Source organism: Triticum urartu, chromosome 3A, assembly GCF_056163025.1.
Source record: "Triticum urartu cultivar PI428250 chromosome 3A, HENAU_Tu73, whole genome shotgun sequence".
Lineage (NCBI taxonomy): Eukaryota > Viridiplantae > Streptophyta > Magnoliopsida > Poales > Poaceae > Triticum > Triticum urartu.
In genome coordinates, this window is record NC_141875.1 from 394,009,231 (window position 1) to 394,026,854 (window position 17,624).

The window sequence follows — 17,624 nt, forward strand, 5'->3', positions numbered from 1 at the left end:
CGCACGAAAGGCTAACCAAGTGTAACACCCCGAAAGTCATGCTACATTAACTCCACACTAATGATGCCATGTCATCATAATTATTGTTGCTAATCCTCACTTTCTTTCAAACCAAACTCAAGTCCAAATTCTAATGCCAAGTGAAATAATTTTTTATAAAGCAGTAAATTAAAAATGTTCATTAGGTTCAAAATATTCACTACATGATTGTCTTGCATTAACAAACAACTTTTGAAGATGTTTATAATGCCCCTAGACTTTATAACAGTGGACCAACCATCAAGTAATTGACCTTTTCAATTTCTAAAAATAGTTAAACAATCCCAAAATAAATTGAAACTGTTTGGGCAACCCCCAGGTATTGCATTGCAGTTATGTGCAAATGTACATGCTCAGTAAAATTCATTTGATAGTTGAAATTTAATTAAAAATAGAAGCTAATAATTGAAAATAGAAAATAAAAGAGAAAAGCCCTACTCCACTATGCACTTAGGCCTACTGCCAACAGTGCTGGCCCAGCCCACCACCACCGTTGTCTCCTTCCTCTGTTCACCGAGGGTGAGCTGGAGGCATCGCGACGGCCATCTGATGCATTCCCGACGCATATTAAGTCACCCTTGATACCCCCGAAACCCTAGCCCCCTCATTTTCTTCCTCGTCGAGCCGTTCCGCTCGATTCGCTCGATCCCGAACGCCATCGCCACCACTGTCTCATCGCCGTTGTGGCCAACGGCCTCCTTGCCGACCAGGAAGATGCCAGGAGGAGCGCCGTCGTCACCTTCGTCGGCTACACCACCGGATCGGGGCGGAGGAGCTGCAGCAACGGCGCCCGCGTCCGTTTCCCCTCGCCGGAATCTGCCTCGGCCTCCGTGTCGATTCGCTCGACCAGGACCTCCCCCGGGTTCCCCGAGACTGCCTCGACCACCAGTGTGAGATGACGCTTTTTTCCCCTCTCTCCCCGAGCTTAAACTCAGCTCGTAGCCGTCGTTTCCGCGAGTCCGAGCACCTGTCGTCCGCCGTGGATTTTGAGAACCTCCACCTCGCCGTGCTCCTAGCTTCCTGTGGTAATTCGCGCGTGCAACGGGAGCCATGTAGGTGTCGCCTAGCCCATCGTCTTGCTCGTTCCTGAGTTGTAGTGCTTCCGCGTCCACGAACTCGTCGCCACCGCCACCAGACTTCGTCGTGTCCGCCGCTGCTCCCGGCTGCCCCGGCGAGCCACCCCGCGCGCGCCCAGCCGCACGCGCCCCACAGCGCCGGCCACGCCCTCTGCTGCTGCTCCGCGATGGACATGGCCTAGCCACGCCCTGCGCCTTGTCGCGCCCCCTGTCCCAGGCTTGTCGCCGCTCGCCCACTGCCGCCGCGGCCTGCCGGCCGAGCGCCATGACCTCCTGCGCTCGCTACTCTGCCCGCTGCACTGCTGTCTTGTCGAGTGCCGCTCTGCCGCCGCGTACTCCTGCTGCTTGTTGCCTGCTGCCGGCCTGCCGCTCTTGTGATGCTTCCTCATGCTGCCGCTACTAGCTGCTACTCCAGCCGCTGCTCACTGTATCCTAACCACTCCATGGGCATGGCCATGTGCGTATGAGTGCTTATGCCAGATGCACAGCCACACAGTGGCCGGGCCAACCCAAATTAGTTACGACCTAATTACAGGATTGTTAAGATTAATTAGTGTGAGGTTAGCTAGTAGTCTATGACATGTGGGTCCTGTGATGTAATTAAACTAAATAGCAAAATCATTTAAGCACACAGTCTATGACACCCGGGCCCCACCTGCAGGTTTGACCAGTCAACAGCCAAACTGTTGACTGGACTATTGACCAGGTCAACAAGGCCCTTGGGCCCCACCTGTCAGCCTCTGTGCTGGTCTGCTGGGTATATTTTGGGTACTTTTAGCTTTTGCTATTTTATTTTCGGGTAAGTAATAAGTTTAATAATTTCAGATAAATGATAAAATCCTTTTAAAATTAATATAAAATAAACCGTAGCTCGGATGAAAAAACTTTGTACATGAAAGTTGCTTAGAAAAATCTAAGGAATCCAAATACGCGGTCCTTTCATCTGTCACGTGCTCCTAGCATGTTGAACATGGAACCGTCCCCTCTCTTTCGTTTGTCCAAAAAAAAGCCAGACGTCGGGAAAACCCCTCCGGGGTTTTCCCTCTCCGTCTGTAACGTGTAGTACTGCGTTAGAGCACTCCTAGCGTAGCTTACTGCCATGTCGTGCTTTCTGTTGCATTTGTATGCTTGCTCTTTATTGTTTCTTCCCACTCTTCTCTCCGGTAGACCCCAAGACCGATGTTGATGCCCTTGTGATCGACTACGTCGACGACAACACTTCTTCCTTTTCAACAGAGCTTACAGGCAAGCAAACCCCCCTTGAGCATTTTGATATCGCCCATTTCTTTCTCTATCATGCTTGCATTAGAACTGCTACTGCTTTCTGTATGATCCTACTATGATGCATAGCTTGTTTTTGTTACCTGCTTTCATACCTTACCTGCTTATTCTAAACTGCTTAGTATAGGTTGGTTAGTGATCCATCAGTGACCCCCACCTTGTCCTTTTCCCCCTGCTTCATCATCAAAGACCCGATCAACGGGATTGAAGACCAGGCCCCGACACCGCACATCACTTTCCCTTTTTGTTGCTCGACTCTACAGAGTTACCATCGAGTGCCGAGGGTGGAACCTCATACATCACTCCTGATGAAATCTCTGTAGTGTAGCTATCCGGTCGTGGTCATCGAGGGTGATTTCCTCCTTAACCACTTTCGATACGACTCTATCGTGCAACCCCTCAAGTGTGAACCTCGAGGGTGGATCCTCTTACGTTCACCTTGATGATTACATCGAGTGGAATTCACCTGGGTGATTCCTCGGGTTTTCCCCTTGGTGTTAGACACACAGTTACTATGGTTACTATGACTTTACACTGAACCATGTTACTAAAGACGGTTCGACCCTGAGGGGTACCCGCGCGAGCTTAATAGCGAGTGATGTGGAGTCGGGTTGACCTAGAAGGTGCCCGCGAGATACTTACGAGGTGTGGTCGGGCAGTCTTAGCCCTTGCCGCAAGTACTCGAGACGGGGCGACGGGGTCACATCTTTCCTGAGTCTCGGCTCGTGACCGCACTACCAACACACTAACAGTTTGGATATTTGATCCGAGGGGTCTCTGGCCTGATAGCACTAACCATCACGTGGGCATTGTATGGGCGTTCTGTGTCGTATACGTCAGTCGAAGTTTATTAGACATCAGCGACTGAGCGACGCGCGCCGGGTTGGACTAGTAAGCTCCCGCCTTTTTAAGGAGGTAGCTAGGTCTGCTCACCAGCCGCCCACTGTAGGATCGAAAGTATGTCTAGAGGGGAGTGATTAGACTACTTGACCAAATAAAAACTTAACCTTTTCCCAATTTTAGTTCTTGGCAGATTTTAGCTAATTTAGGACAAGTCAAGCAATCATCACATAATTCAAGCAAGCATGCAAAGAGTATATAGGCAGCGGAAAATAAAGCATGCAACTTGCAAGAATGTAAAGGGAAGGGTTTGGAGAATTCAAACGCAATTGGAGACACGGATGTTTTTCCCGTGGTTCGGATAGGTGGTGCTATCCTACATCCACGTTGGTGGAGACTTCAACCCACGAAGGGTAACGGTTGCGCGAGTCCACACAGGGCTCCACCCAAGGGTAACGGTTGCGCGAGTCCACACAGGGCTCCACCCACGAAGGGTCCACGAAGAAGCAACCACCCATAAAGGGTCCACGAAGAAGCAACCTTGTCTATCCCACCATGGCCATCGCCCACACAGGACTTGCCTCACTAGCGGTAGATCTTCACGAAGTAGGCGATCTCCTTGCCCTTACAAACTCCTTGGTTCAACTCCACAATCTTGTCGGAGGCTCCCAAGTGACACCTAGCCAATCTAGGAGACACCACTCTCCAAGAAGTAACAAATGGTGTGTAGGTAATGAACTCCTTGCTCTTGTGCTTCAAATGATAGTCTCCCCAACACTCAACTCTCTCTCATAGGATTTGGATTTGGTGGAAAGAAGATTTGAGTGAAAAGCAACTTGGGAAGGCTAGAGATCAAGATTCATATGGTAGGAATGGAATATCTTGGTCTCAACACATGAGTAGGTGGTTCTCTCTCAGAACATATGAGTTGGAATGGTGTATGTGTTCTGATGGCTCTCCCCTCGAATGAAGAGGAGGTAGAGGGGTATATATAGCCTCCACACAAAATCCAACCGTTACACAGTTTTCCAATCTCGGTGGGACCAAATCAACAAACTCGGTCGGACCGAAAAGGTAAACCTAGTGACCGTTAGAGATTTTCGGTGGGACTGACATGCAACTCGGTAGGACCGATATGGTTAGGGTTTGGGCATAACGTAATCTCGGTGAGACTGATTACACAAACTTTGTGAGACCGAATTTGGTAATTAGCTAACCAGAGAGTTGGTCAGGCAAACTCGGTGGGACCGATTTGCTCTTTCGGTGAGACCGAAAAGTTACAAAGGGGAAACACTGAATTTACATTGCAATCTCGGTGGGACCGATTCGCTCTTTCGGTGAGACCGAAAAGTTATGAAAGGGAAACAGAGAGTTTGCAATCCCATCTCGGTGAGACCGAGATCCCTATCGGTAGAACCGAATTGCTAGGGTTTGGCAGTGGCTAATGACAAGTGAAAACTCGGTGGCGCCGGATAGGAAGAATCGGTAGGACCGAGTTTGGCTTAGGGTTTAGGTCATATGTGGATATTGGGAAGTAGTTGAGGGTTTTGGAGCATATCACTAAGCACATGAAGCAAGAGGCTCATTAAGCAACACCTCATCCCTCCTTGATAGTATTGGCTTTTCCTAAAGACTCAATGTGATCTTGGATCACTAAAATGTAAAATGAAGAGTCTTGAGATTTTGAGCTTGAGCCAATCCTTTTTCCTTAGCATTTTGAGGGTTCCACTTTCACATCCATGCCATGCCAATCATTGAGCTTTCCTGAAATAATCATCTTGGAATAGCATTAGCTCAATGAGCTATATGTTGTTATGAATTACCAAAACCACCTAGGGATAGTTGCACTTTCAATCTCCCCCTTTTTGGTAATTGATGACAACATATAGATCAAAGCTTCGACAAATGATAATAAGGATGAAATATATCGTCGCTTTGAGAAGTATGTGATAAGTAAGAGCTCCCCCTAAATTTGTGCGTATTTAAAAATTTGCTTTGGACTGCAAATGCACAAGTAGTTAGAGTCATGGGTTACTCTTCCATGTCACATACATCTTGGTGGAGCGCTTAAAATGATAAGAATGAAATACATGCACTCATCACCAAGAATAGTGAAATATCACATAAGATAGATAAGATAATAGCATTAAGCAAACATTAAGTGTAGCTTATGATCAAACACATGATCATCAATGTCTCACAAATAATGACGTAGTATCTCAAGCACTCAAAAGCAAACAAGTTCGAAAAACCACCAAATAAAGCAAGAGAGAAAAGCAACACTCTCTCTCTCGAAGCCTATGATCTATACATTTTCTCCCCCTTTGGCAACAAGTTACCAAAAAGTTCCTAGAAAATGCATAGTACTAGATCGACGCTCAGGCTTGATCTTCTGGTGGTGGTGGAGTCCGGATCACTCCAAGGACAAAGGCTTCGGTGGACGCTGAAGTAGACGCTGGAGTTGGAGCTGAAGTAGATGTTGGAGCTGGTGGAACTGAGGCTGTAGCTGGTGCTGAAGTGGTGGCTCTGGTGTCAGCAACTGGCACGGCAGATGACCTCGGGCCTCGTGGCACTCTGGCAAAGGCATGAGTGGTAGTCCTGCCTCTCCTCTCCTGCATGTCCTCCTAGACCTGCTCCACTGCAGACTGAACTTCCGTTACTTTGACATCCAAGTCATAAAACTTCTGTTCCATGATTCTCTCTAGGCTCTGCTGATTCTGAGTGAGGGTGGCCAGACTTTGCTCAATCCTCAGCGTGGATGCAATCAAGTAACCAAGCTGCTCTTGTTTAGTCTTCAAGAAATACTCAGATGCCTTCTCTTGAGTTGGCATCTTGGCAGCTTTCTCCTTTCTTGCCTTCTCCTTCTTTGCTTGTGCTTGAACTGATGATGGCTCATTCTCAGTCATGACAACTTGGTTATCCTCAAAATCTGGATGGATGGGCAGGTGTTCCTTGTCCAATAAATATATGCCCGTGCCCATCTTGGAGTTAATGAGCTCCTGGATCTGAGGGGCATATCCGCAACTCCTCTTCTGATCTGCTGCAGTCCTTTTGATAGTTTCCACTATGAGGCTCATCACCTTGAACTTTTGAGGCACATCAAATACATGTAGCAAGTTGATAGCATGGCCTCTGATCATCTTGTGATCTCCAGACTTGGGCAATAAGGTGTGCCTCAAGATCCAATTTATAGTTGGCAGCCCTAACAGAAGGTAATGCACAGACCCAAATTTGAAAGTGTCAAGTGCCTCATTTGGAATTTCCTTATACATATTGGACATGGAATTGTGGTCCATTTTCTTCTTGGCATATATGTCCAAGTCATCATCATGCTACTCTGGGGCATTAATGAGCTGTGCCCACTCAGCCACTGTAGATTGGTACCTTGTACCCTCAGACATCCATGTGATCTTTCCATCTGGGTAAAAGTGTGCCGTGGAGTAGAATTGCATGATCAGTTCCTCGTTCCACTTTGTGAGCTTCTGCCCAACAAAGCCAGCAACTCCACAAGCACTAAAGCTGTCAGATACTCCCGGGTAGTGTTCCTCCTTCTCCTTCATGTAGGTCCAGTCGACCCATCTCATGTCACAGACAATGGGCTTCTTATCTAGCAGCACTGTCTCATAGAAGTCCTGTTGTTCCTTGGTGTGAAATCTGTAATCCACGGCAGTCCTTCTCCTTGAAGCATACGGATCTGCTTCTCTCCACTTCCTCAGCCCTGAATCTCTCCTGAGCTTCATGTCCTCAGCCACAGGATGAGCATCATTGTGGTCTGGGATCTTGGGCTTGAGCTTTCTCAGAACATTCTCTTCCTCTTCTTCAGCAACAGTCTCAGGCACTGGGGCCTTGTTCTTCTCAGCTGCAGGAATGCTCCTTGTATTCCTCTTGGGTGCAGACTTGGGCTTGGAGGCAGCTTTGGGCTTAGATGCAGTAGCCCCTGATCTTATGGCATCACCCATCAGCTTGGGTGCCTTGGGTGCTGGTGCAGCTACCTCTTCTTCCTCTTCCTCTTCAATGATGGAAGCCTTTCCTAGCACTCTGGCTACGGTCTTCTTGACCCTTTCCTTCCTCTTCTTGCCTTCTGCAGCAACTGGCTCTTGGGGAGTGGGCTTCTCAGTTGAGGCTCTTGCCTTTGACATGGGCTGCCTGCCTGCTGGCCTTTTGATCTTTAGGCCTGGCTTTGTGCCTTGAGCTGGCTCAACTCTCTTGGAAGTGGCCTCTTCCTCTGCCACATAGTCTTCATCTTCGGAGTCTGAAGTTCTCTTCTTCCTCTGTCTCGTGGCAGCCTTTGGCAAGTTGCTAGGGGTGCTCCTGCTGCCCTCATCTGAAGAACTTGAGGGACTAGTGCCCTCACTCATGTGCACCTGCTGCTCTGACATGTTTTGGCTATCACTTTGATCAGACATGCTGCAAACTCTGACTGCTGACCCTGTGAATAGATTATAGATGAGGTAGAAAAGATGAGCATCACAAAATGCAGAGATTTTTGCAAAAGAATGATCCAAAAAACTTAGTTTTAGTTTCCCACTGAAATCATCTCGGATCTACCGATTTTCAAACTCGGTGATACCGAAGCAGTTTTGGAACCTAAACTAGTGAACTCGGTAGGAGCGAGTCACAGTTCGGTGGCACCGAGACTGCTAGGGTTTCACAGAGTTCCAAAATCGGTCACACCGATAAGTAATTCTCGGTAAGACCGAGTCTCACTTGTGCAATGGCATAAGCCAAATCGGTGGGACCGAGTTTTTCAACTCGGTGGGTCCGAGATGGTTTCGGCGGAAACCTAACCCTAAAATTTTCGAATCAAAGCTAATCTACGGGCGTATTGACTGGATAGGAGTGTTTCAATCGTGGCAAGAATCATGAAGAACACAATGCGCTAGGAATTGGACGGGGAATAGCACTGTGATCGAGTCCATACCCTAGTTCGGTGGAGACTCGCTACGGCGGCAACGGCGGGGCAGAATTCCCGTTGACGGCGACGGAGACCAGCGACTGGAGGCGGCTGGCGGCGAGAAGATGATCCGGAGACCACGTTGGCAGAGCAGGCTATCGCGCGGGTGATATATAGCCCGACCCTGTCGGTGTGACCGAGTGGAACAACTCGGTGGCATCGAGATTCATAACTGCAGGCAGTTACTGAAACTCGGTGTGACCGAAAGGTTCAAATCGGTTGCACCGAGATCGAAAACCTAGATCAACTTAATGATCTCGGTAGGACCAAAAGTGGGGTATCGGTCAGACTGAGAATCATAAGGAGGTTTTGGAAGTTTAAGTCTATGACGAATTGGGGACTCCGAGCGCTCCTCACACAGAGTGGTTCGAATCTGACTTGATCAAATTTTGTGATGCAGCATGAATAGAGTTTGAGACGAGAAAAGCATAGATAGCTAGAGGAGGTACTTAGGCATTCTTGTCCATCCACTTGGCAAAAGAAAATAAAACCAAACAATCAAAACAACAAGTGGATGTCCTCGAATGAGTAAAATATGCAACCAGCATGCTCACACAATAAGATGGCAAATGAAATATGTGGCAAGGCATGCACAACCAATTCTAGCATCTATCAAGCAATTTGCGATGACAAGGTCATCTATATATGAGTATATTGACTTAGGAGTCAAGTGAGAGCACTTGATCATAGGTCATACTCATCGTTTAAGCTCAAGTGGGGTTACCACTTTTACATAAAGCATTGTTGTGTTCACATCTTTAGAGTTGCTTTAGCTCAAGTCTTAGAGTAAAGCTCCCCCTAGATGTGATATCCCCCCTAAGAGGGATGAACTAACCTTGTGTTTTGTCGATGATGACTTCATGTAGATGTTGAAGATGTGGATGCTCAATGTTGATGTAGATCACTTGGAGCTATCCGTTTGAGTGAATTGCACTTTCAATACCTACACGGGTTAGTCCCACAAGGAACAAACAAGGATATCCATAGACATAGAGTGATGCACACAAAAGATGATGTCTATGAAAACTTTTAGGTTACCTTGTCCCTTGTCTTACCAACAAGAGGGTTTGTGACTCCTTGAACTAGTGCAAGATGTGGAAGTTGATTGCACTTGTTCTTGCCAAAATGATAAGAGTGAAGTATGTTGGCGGAGTCACCCTCAAGAACTCTCTAGTTCTTCTTCTTTTGGATCCACATCATCTTGATGGGAATCCTTGGAGTTGTAGTCGTACTTGATGAAGTGGAACTTGAAGTAGTCTTGGGAATCCACTTGACTAAGGTCTTAGGAGCTTCTTCAAATACGTCAATTTCCTCTTGAAGCTTGTCCTTGCCTTTTTGCTTGTAGTCTTGTGGTGGAAGATCATCTTGAGCTTGTGTCCCCTTGAAAGAAGTATACTTCTCTTGTTGAGGAACAAACTTTGTCTTGGGGTATTGATCTTCTTCCCACTCAACTCCATTGGCATTGAACTTTCGTTCAAAACCAACACCTTGATTCTTCCGGCGCATTCCTTGCTTGCGCACAATTTCCTCGAATTGCTTACTCCCGGCAAGGCTTTTGTACACTCCTTTCTCTATAATTCCATTCAATAAACTATTTTCTTGCTCAAGTGTAACTTGGCTAAGAGAATCATTAGTGGAATCAAGAGAACTACTAGAAGCAACAATATTGGATTTAGCATGATCATTGTTACTGCTAGAGGAAGAATCTTTCTTGTTCTTGTTACTAGACTTGACTTGAGGCATGTAAGTGGATAAGAGTAAACGCTTGGCAATGTAAGAAGAGCTTTTCTTGCGGAGATCATCATTGATTGCTTTTAAGAACTCATGCTCTTGCTCAAGATTGAGCTTTTCAAAGCGTAATTTCTCATGAGCTCTTAAAAGTTCTCGATGATCTTCGAAGATAGTTTCATGAGCTAACTTAAGAGTGTTTAGTTCTTTAGTTAGAGCCTCAATCTTCTCCTTATCATTGTCATTCTTTTTATCTTGATTAGCATGTTTAATTGACGTTTCATCATAGTATTCATCACTAGAGTTGTCAACAAGCAAATCATCACCTAACAAGTCATCTTCATCACTATTGAAATCAACATACTCGGGGTGTGTTACCTTAGGACCTTTGGCCATGAAGCATCTTCCAATTCCTTCATTTGGTGAGTCAAATATGTCGTAGGAGTTGGTTGACACAAGTGCTAGACCGGCAACACCTTCATCTTGAGTATCTTCGGAGTCAGAGTGATAACTTCTCTCGGAGTGGCTGTCGGAGTCGGAGCCGGATACCCATTCCCCAACATGAGCTTGATGCCTTCGTCTTGTGTAGCTCCTTGATGATTTTTCCTTCCTTTCTGAATCCTTGCTTCTCCGTGAGTATCTTCGTTCATAACGATCATCTCTACTTCTTCTCTCTCTTGGTGGTGATTCTTTGCTTCTTCTTCTTGGAGAATCTTCTCTTCTCTTGTAGGGAGCCGTACACTCATTGGAATAGTGTCCGGGTCTTCCACAATTGTAGCAGTTTCGCTCTCGACTAGAAGATCTTTTGTCATTGTAGGACCTTGACTTGAAGCTTCTATCTTTGCTTCTACTCTTGTAGAACTTGTTGAAGTTCTTCACCATTAAGCTCAATTCTTCATTGAAGTCTTGTTTCTCACTTGATGATGTAGGGGCTTCACATGAGGCTTTATAGGCACCACTTGATTTGTTGTGAAGTTCCTCTTTATCCTTAAGTGACATCTCATGAGCAACAATTCTTCCAATCACCTCCGTTGGCTTGAGATCTTTGTAATTTGGCATCATTTGGATCAATGTGCACACGGTATCATATTTTCCATCCAAGGCTCTTAGAATCTTCTTGATGATGAATCTATCGGTCATCTCTTCACTTCCTAAGCCGACAATCTCATTTGTGATGAGAGCAAGCCTAGAGTACATTTCAGCGACACCTTCACCATCCTTCATCTTAAACTTGTCAAGTTGGCTTTGAAGCACATCCAACTTGGATTCCTTGACGGAGTCGGTACCTTCGTGCATATCAATCAAAGTGTCCCAAATTTCCTTTGCATTCTCAAGACGGCTGATTTTGTTGAATTCTTCGGGGCACAATCCGTTGAAGAGAATATCACAAGCTTGAGCATTGTATTGCAACATCTTCAACTCATCCGCGGTAGCTTCACGGTTTGGTTCTCTCCCACCAAAGAAGTCACCTTGCAAGCCAACACACACAATAGCCCAAACGACGGGGTTATGTCCAAGAATATGCATTTTCATTTTATGCTTCCAACTAGCAAAATTAGTACCATCAAAGTAGGGACCTCTACGGTGGTAATTTCCCTCGCTAGACGCCATACTCTCCTAGGTTGTGAAACCAAGGCTATGACCACCAAAACTATGGAGATCAAAGCAAATGGAGACCAAAGCTCTGATACCACTTGTAGGATCGAAAGTATGTCTAGAGGGGGGTGATTAGACTACTTGACCAAATAAAAACTTAACCTTTTCCCAATTTTAGTTCTTGGCAGATTTTAACTAATTTAGGACAAGTCAAGCAATCATCACATAATTCAAGCAAGCATGCAAAGAGTATATAGGCAGCGGAAAGTAAAGCATGCAATTTGCAAGAATGTAAAGGGAAGGGTTTGGAGAATTCAAACGCAATTGGAGACACGAATGTTTTTCTCGTGGTTCGGATAGGTGGTGCTATCCTACATCCACGTTGATGGAGACTTCAACCCACGAAGGGTAACGGTTGCGCGAGTCCACACAGGGCTCCACCCAAGGGTAACGGTTGCGCGAGTCCACACAGGGCTCCACCCACGAAGGGTCCACGAAGAAGCAACCACCCACAAAGGGTCCACGAAGAAGCAACCTTGTCTATCCCACCATGGCCATCGCCCACACAGGACTTGCCTCACTAGCGGTAGATCTTCACGAAGTAGGCGATCTCCTTGCCCTTACAAACTCCTTGGTTCAACTCCACAATCTTGTCGGAGGCTCCCAAGTGACACCTAGCCAATCTAGGAGACACCACTCTCCAAGAAGTAACACATGGTGTGTAGGTAATGAACTCCTTGCTCTTGTGCTTCAAATAATAGTCTCCCCAACACTCAACTCTCTCTCATAGGATTTGGATTTGGTGGAAAGAAGATTTGAGTGGAAAGCAACTTGGGAAGGCTAGAGATCAAGATTCATATGGTAGGAATGGAATATCTTGGTCTCAACACATGAGTAGGTGGTTCTCTCTCAGAACATATGAGTTGGAATGGTGTATGTGTTCTGATGGCTCTCTCCTCGAATGAAGAGGAGGTAGAGGGGTATATATAGCCTCCACACAAAATCCAACCGTTACACAGTTTTCCAATCTCGGTGGGACCGAATCAACAAACTCGGTCGGACCGAAAAGGTAAACCTAGTGACCGTTAGAGATTTTCGGTGGGACTGACATGCAACTCGGTAGGACCGATATGGTTAGGGTTTGGGCATAACGTAATCTCGGTGAGACCGAATTTGGTAATTAGCTAACCAGAGAGTTGGTCAGGCAAACTCGGTGGGACCGATTTGCTCTTTCGGTGAGACCGAAAAGTTACAAAGGGGAAACACTGAATTTACATTGCAATCTCGGTGGGACCGATTCGCTCTTTCGGTGAGACCGAAAAGTTACGAAAGGGAAACAGAGAGTTTGCAATCCCATATCGGTGAGACCGAGATCCCTATCGGTAGAACCGAATTGCTAGGGTTTGGCAGTGGCTAATGACAAGTGAAAACTCGGTGGCGCCGGATAGGAAGAATCGGTAGGACCGAGTTTGGCTTAGGGTTTAGGTCATATGTGGATATGGGAAAGTAGTTGAGGGTTTTGGAGCATATCACTAAGCACATGAAGCAAGAGGCTCATTAAGCAACACCTCATCCCTCCTTGATAGTATTGGCTTTTCCTAAAGACTCAATGTGATCTTGGATCACTAAAATATAAAATGAAGAGTCTTGAGCTTTTGAGCTTGAGCCAATCCTTTTTCCTTAGTATTTTGAGGGTTCCACTTTCACATCCATGCCATGCCAATCATTGAGCTTTCCTGAAATAATCATCTTGGAATAGCATTAGCTCAATGAGCTATATGTTGTTATGAATTACCAAAACCACCTAGGGATAGTTGCACTTTCACCCACGCAACGTGCAGGAGTTTCCGGGGCGATGGCCCAAGACCCCTGGGGGCATAGGTTTAGTCCGACGTGCTGACCTATCTATTAAGTCTAGGTCGGATTGCGGCGTATTGTTTGGCCGAGGCCGGGCATGACCTAGGAAAGTGTGTCCGGCCGGAGTTAATCGAGCGTGGTGGGTAAGTTGGTGCACCCCGGCAGGGAAGAAAATATCTATCGATAGCCTGTCCTACGGTAACAGACACTTGGAGTTGTATCCCGATCGGTACAACTAGAAGTGGATAATTGAGGTGATAACTGGACAGTATGGCTCTGGGATTGCTTTCTCGCAGGGAGTCGAGAAAGAATCTCTGGCCGAGGTTGATAACACTGCTACTACTTTACATTATGTTGATCTGTACTCTTCTAAATGCTGCAAGATGCTTGAAGATGCTAGTCTTCGATAGGCTAGGCTTCCCCCTTCCCTTCTGGCATTCTGCAGTTTAGTCCATAGATACAGTCATTTCCTTTTATACAGATGCATACTTAGTTTAGATCTGATGTAAGTTTTGCGAGTACTTTGGATGAGTACTCACGGCTGCTTTGCTACCTCTTTTCCCCCATACCCGATTGTTGCGACCAGATGACGGATCTCAGGAGCCAGATGACACCACTGATGACTACTACTACCCCGAGGGTGCCTACTACTACATGGAGACCGCCGACGACCAGGAGTAGTTAGGAGGCTCCCAGGCAGGAGGCCTTGCCTTTTCGATCGTTGTTGCTTTGTGCTAGCCTTCTTAAGGCAGACTTGTTTAACCTATGTATGTACTCAGATATTGTTGCTTCCGCTGACTCTTGTGTATTCGAGCTTATGTATTCGAGCCCCCGAGGCCCCTGGCTTGTAATATAAAGCTTGTATTATTTTTAATTTGTGTCTAGAGTTGTGTTGTGATATTTTTCCGTGAGTCCTTGATCTTGATCGTACACATTTACATGTATGATTAGTGTACGATTGAATCGAGGACGTCACACCAGTCACGTAGTCATATCATGCATGCATGCAAATGGATCCGCCAAATCGTTGGGGCCACGCGGCGAACATGTGGTCAGCGACAGCTCGTAGTCAAAAAGTGATCCACAGCCGGAAAAAATGTCGAGGCTGCCAGAATCATTATCGTCCATCCATTGGTCTTCCGGGTGCAGCAGCGTGGGGTCCGGCTCTGCCCTTATCTCCTCACAGACAAGCAGGCGCCAAGAGCCAATCAGAACCGAGGTAGGGGAAAGCCTGTCATCCTCCTTGTCGTTCCTTGGGGGGGCGCGAGTACCCGACCACCAGTGGGGAAAGCGTGCAGCGCGGCTGCAGATTGGTGGAGTGGGGAGATGATCCATGGTCCCGCCACGGATCCCCCAGCGCGCGATGCCCAACTGCCAAGCAGGACGGCAAGGATGGCACCCCCATACCGAACTTTCCACGTGTTGGCCGAAGAGAGGGCAGCGGCCTTGCCCCGTGGCGTCAGCACTGCTTTGCAGGGGCTGCTCAGCTGACCGGTCAGCGCCCACCGTTTGAACACCACATTGCCTTGCGGGGGGAGCCGAGCCCACCGAAGAGCATGTCGACGGCGGCGAGGGACCTCGCCCCATCCTGCCGGCAGGATCGTTCCGCCCACGGCGGATCCTGGATCGACCACGCCTATTACTGCGTTCTGGCGGCCCATCAGAGTGGACAAAAAAATCATGAAAAACACGCTTTTTTTTTTCTCCCGCAAGAGACACGATTTTGTTTTTGCGAGAGACACGGTTTTGCTTCCATGAGAGGCATGGCCATGCCTTTCGAAAACGGGAAAACATATTTTCTGTTTATTTTCCTTCCGCGAGAGGTATCGTTGTGCTTTTGCGAGAGGTATGGTTGTACTTTCGCGAGAGATATGGTTGTGCTTTCGCGAGAGGTATAACCGTGCTCGGATATGAAAAAAAATATGTTTTCTATTTTTTCTCTTTCGCGAGAGGCATGGTTGTGCTTTCGTGAGAGGCATGGTCGTGCCTCTCGTAAACGAAAAAAAAATGTTTTTTCCTTTGTGAGAGGCACGTTTTTGCTTCCGCGAGAAGCACATTGTGCTTTCACGAGAGGCATGGCCGTATCTCACGGAAACAAAAAAAACTTTTTCAGTTTTTCTTTCTTTTTGTGAGAGGCACGGCTGTGCCTCTTTCAGAAAGGAAAAAAACGTGCTTTCAATTCGGTTTTTTATTTCGATTTTTTATGAAAAAAAGTTCGTTAAAACCTATTAACATGAGATCTAGTTTTGTATATCTTAACGTAAGTAATCTAATGATGAAAACGGTTTGAGACTTGAACGCATGGTTTAAGAAATAAAATGTTTTAAATAAACAGATGTACGAACAAAGGGAAAACTTTTAGGTTGCGACAAGTGTGATATTTGTCGCAACCTGAGAAGATGAGAGTGATATTTGAAATAATATTTCTTAATTAATGATTTCGCTATTAGGTACTTCAGTGCCGCTTAGCGCTGTTGGCGCCAACGCGCGACACTTAGCTGGCCGGCCCAGCAATGTACTAAAAAACTGACATGAAGAAAACGACTTTGAGCAATAATATGGCGGAGGTTGGATTCGAACAGGACTGCCTAGGCTGTCGGCCTAAGATTTGGCGCAATAATCACTGCACCTGGATCACTAGTTGTTTCCAAAAGGGAAAACAGTGTATTTAACAGTTCCTTTCGTAGAACATTATCATATATTTTCTGCCCCGCATAAATCTATTGAAAAAAGAGAACTTAAAATTGAAAGAAAAAAGATCATAGACTTAATATACAAAGGTTCATCAGTATGGAAAAAATGTCCATTACGAAAATGTTCATAGTTTTTTTTAGAAAAAAGCTCATCAAATTTGAAAAAATTTCATCGAATTTTAATAAAGGTCAAAAAATTCATCGAATATAAAAAAAATCATCAGATTTGAAAAAAGTTCATCGATTCCTGAAAAAATTTCATCGGTTCTGAAAAGTCATCAACTTTGAAAAACGTTCATCAAATTTGAAAAAAAGTTCATCAAAATTGAAAATTTTCATTGAATTTTGAAAAGAAATCATTGATTTGGAAAAGGTTCACAAATTTAAGAAAAGGAAAAAGAAGTAGGAACAAAAGAAAGAAAATAAAAAAACATCAAAAATGGGGGCGATTTCCTATGCATAGAGAAGGTAAAACAGAAAATGGGTATTCAGGAACGACGAGGTGGCGTGGTGGTTGGGTTCGATACGTGGTGGTCGCACTCCCCGCGTAAATGGGGGGGGGGGGTGATTTCCTATGCATAGAAAAGGTAAAACGGAAGTGGGTATTTAGGAATGACGAGGTGGCTTCGTGTTTGGGTTCGATACATGTTGGTCGCACTCCCCGCGTAAATGGGGGTGATTTCCTATGCATAGAAAAGGTAAAACAAGAAGTGAGTATTCAGGAACGACGAGGTGGTATGATGGTTGGGCTCGATACGTGTTGGCCGCACTCCCCGCATACTTTTTCGAACGGGCGCCTGAAGGCGTGTCTACTTGGGCTCGGCCCATCTTCCCTCCTTTTCTCTCTTTTGAGAAAAGTATGCGCGTCCCTCGGATTCGAACCACAGAGCTTCTGCCCAATGGACAATGCACTAACCACTCCACTCGCCCCAACTCATCTGCTCAAATACATCTTATCCCTGATTTTATTATGTCCTTTTCTTTTTCTTTTTCTTTTCATTTTTTCATTTTTATTCCAAACGTTTTGTTCAGTTTTTTATTCTCTTTCTTTTTGTCTTTTTATCATTTGAACGAACTTTCTTTCCAAAATCGACGAACTTCTTCTCAAATTTGATGAACCCTTTTTTAATTTTGATGAAATCTTTTTGGTTTTGATAGAAAAATTCAATTTGGTGATGATTTTGAAAATCAATGCACTTTTTTTAAAAATTGATGTTTTTTTCAAGATCAGTGATTTTTTTAATTCGTTGATTTTTTTTCAATTTTGATGAACTCTTTTTGAATTCAACGAATTTTTTCGATTTTGTGATTTTTTTTCGGGCGCAGCACAACGAGGATGTGTTGGTCGCACTCCCCGCATACTTTTTTTGAGTTTTAAATAAAAAAACGTATAACAGGGCAGCCCAAAAATGAGGCATAGTGTGCGCCGGTTTGTAGATTGTACTACAACCAGCGCGTGCAGCTCTAAATAGGGTCTGCCTTGTGTTGCTGCTAACCTGATGTGCAACCACGGGTTGGACCCGTGCATCCGCGGAGGATTTTATTCCGGGCGCAGCACGT

At 45.7% G+C, this 17,624-nt stretch overlaps 1 long non-coding RNA gene across 1 annotated transcript; it reads left to right on the forward strand.

Moving 5' to 3' along the window:
* The first annotated feature begins 383 nt into the window (after positions 1–383).
* On the forward strand, positions 384–14,249 carry LOC147979818 (uncharacterized). Its single transcript, XR_015599741.1, has 3 exons — positions 384–929; positions 2,283–2,360; positions 13,958–14,249. It is a non-coding gene; the product is annotated as an uncharacterized LOC147979818 (long non-coding RNA).
* The last annotated feature ends 3,375 nt before the right edge of the window (positions 14,250–17,624 follow it).